The 2,489-nt window shown below is 37.2% G+C and overlaps 1 pseudogene; it reads right to left on the bottom strand.

Annotated features, from left to right (window-relative positions):
• Positions 1-459: 459 nt before the first annotated feature.
• Positions 460-2,236, bottom strand: LOC132363323 (tigger transposable element-derived protein 1-like; annotated as a pseudogene).
• Positions 2,237-2,489: the final 253 nt, after the last annotated feature.

The raw sequence follows: 2,489 nt of genomic DNA, 5'->3' as shown, positions 1-2,489 counted from the left end.
TGTCTCTTTTGTTATATCTACCACTTGCTCATAATCCTCCTTTCCACCCTTCCATCAGTTATCATTCTTAGTGACTAACATAATGGCTGATAATGATTCCAGTGCCCCAATGTATAATTTCTAGAAAGATTGGTAAGATTTAGATACACAGAGGTTAAGGGAAGGAGCTGTGTTCTAAGAAGTGAGAACTGTGTGGGGAAAGACAAGGAGATTCAAGTCTGTTTAGAATTTGGTAGAAATGGGAATACAGGCATACCTCAGAGATATTGCAGGTTCAGTTCCAGACTGCCACAATAAAGTAAATATCATAATAAGGCAAATCACACAAATTTTTTTGTTTCCCATTGTATATGAAAGTTATATTTAGACTATGCTGTAGTCTATTAATTGTGAAATAGCATTATGTCTAAAGAAACAATGTACGTACTTTAGTTTAAAGTACTTTACTGCTAAAAAGTGCTAATCATCATCTGAGCCTTGAGGAAGTCATAATCTTTTTTCCAGTGGAGGGTCTTGCCTCGATGTTGATGGCTGCTGACTGATCAGGGTTGTGGTGGCTGAAGGTTAGGGTGGCCGTGGCGATTTCTTAAAACGAGACAACAATGAGTTTGCCCCGTCAACTGACTCTTTCTTTCGTGAACAATTTCTCTGTAGTATACCATGCTGTTTGATAGCATCTTATCCACAGTAGAACTTCTTTCAAAATTGGAATCAGTCCTCCCAAACCCTGCCACTGCTTTATTAACTAAGTTTATGTAATATTCTAAATTCTTTGTTGTCATTTCAACAATCTTCAAAGCATCTTCACAAGGAATAAATTTCATCTCAAGATACCACCTTCTTTACTCATCCATAAGAAGCAACTCCTCATCCATTAAAGTTTCATCATGATATTATAGCAATTCAGTCACACTTCAGGCTCCACTTTTAATTCTAGTTCTTTGGCAATTTTCACCACATCTGCAGATACTTCTTCTACTGAAGTCTTGAACCCTTCCAAGTCATCTGTGAGGGTTGGAATCAACTTCTTCCAAACTCCTATTAATGGTAATATTTTGACTTTCCATGTATCATGAATGTTCTTGATGGCATCTAGAATGATAAATCCTTTCCAGGTTTTCAATTTACTTTGCCCAGATCCATCAGAGGAATCACTATCAATGGCAACTATAACCTTACAAAATGCATTTTTTTAATAATAAGATTTGAAAGTTGAAATTTTTCACTGATCTATGGGCTATAGAATGGATGTTGTATTAGCAGGCATGAAAATATTACCCTGTTGTACAGTTCCATCAGAGCTCTTGGGGAAACAGGTGTATTGTCAATGAGCACTAATGTTGTGAAAGGAATCTTTTTTTTCTTAGCAGTACATCTCAACAGTGGGCTTAAAATATTTCTTAAACCATGTTGGAAACAGATGGGCTCTCATCTAAGCTTTGTAGTTCCATTTATAGAGCACAGGCAGAGTAGATTTAGCATAATTTTTAAGGGCCCTAGGATTTTCAGAATGGTAAATGAGCACTGGCTTCAACTTAAAGTCACCAGCTACATTAGCCCCTAACAAGAGAGTCAGCCTGTCTTTTGAAGCTTTGAAACCAGGCATTGATTTCTCTTCTTTAGCTATGAAAGTCCTAGATGGCATCTTCTTCCAATATAAGGCTGTTTTGTCTACATTGAAAGTTCATTGTTTAGTGTAGGCACCTTCATTAATGATCTGAGCTAGATCTTCTGGATAACTTGCTGCAGCTTCTACATCAGCACTTCCTACTGCACCTTGCACTTTTATGTTATAGAGATGGCTTCTTTCCTTCAATTTCATTCTACTTCATTCAACTTCCTTCTGCTAGCTTCAAACTTTTCTTCTGCAGCTTCCTCACCTCTCTCAGCTTTCATAGTATTGAAGAGAGTTAGGGCCTAGCTCTGGATTAGGTTTTGGCTTAAGGAATGTTGTGGCAGGTTTGATCTTCTATCCAGACCACTGAAACTTTCTCCATATCAGCAGTAAAACTGTTTTGCTTTCTTATCATTCATGTGTTCACTGGAATAGCACATTTAAGTTTCAAGAACTCTTCCTTTGAATTCACAAGTTAGCTAACTGTTTGGTGCAAGAGGCTAGCATTTGACCTATCTCAGCTTTTGACATGCCTTCCTCAGTAAGCCTAATCATATCTAGCTTCTGATTTAAAATGAGAGACATGTAACTCTTCCTTTCACTTTAACACTTAGATGCCATTATAGGATTATTAATTGGCCTAATTTCAATACTGTTGTGTCTCAGGGAATAGGGAGGCCAGAGGAGAGGGAGAGAGATGGAGGGAAGGGCTGATTGGTGGAGCAGTTCACAGCACAGTTCACAGCATCAAAAACAATTACAAGAGTGATATCAAAGATCACTAATCACAGATCACCATAACAAATATAATATTAATGAAAAAAATGAAATACTGCAAAAATTACCAAAATGTTACACAGAGGCATGAAGTAAA

The sequence above is a fragment of the Balaenoptera ricei genome, chromosome 3 (genome assembly GCF_028023285.1).
Source record: "Balaenoptera ricei isolate mBalRic1 chromosome 3, mBalRic1.hap2, whole genome shotgun sequence".
Classification (NCBI taxonomy): domain Eukaryota; kingdom Metazoa; phylum Chordata; class Mammalia; order Artiodactyla; family Balaenopteridae; genus Balaenoptera; species Balaenoptera ricei.
The sequence above is the reverse complement of the archived record's forward strand: the minus strand, read 5'-3'. Positions and strand labels throughout refer to the sequence as shown.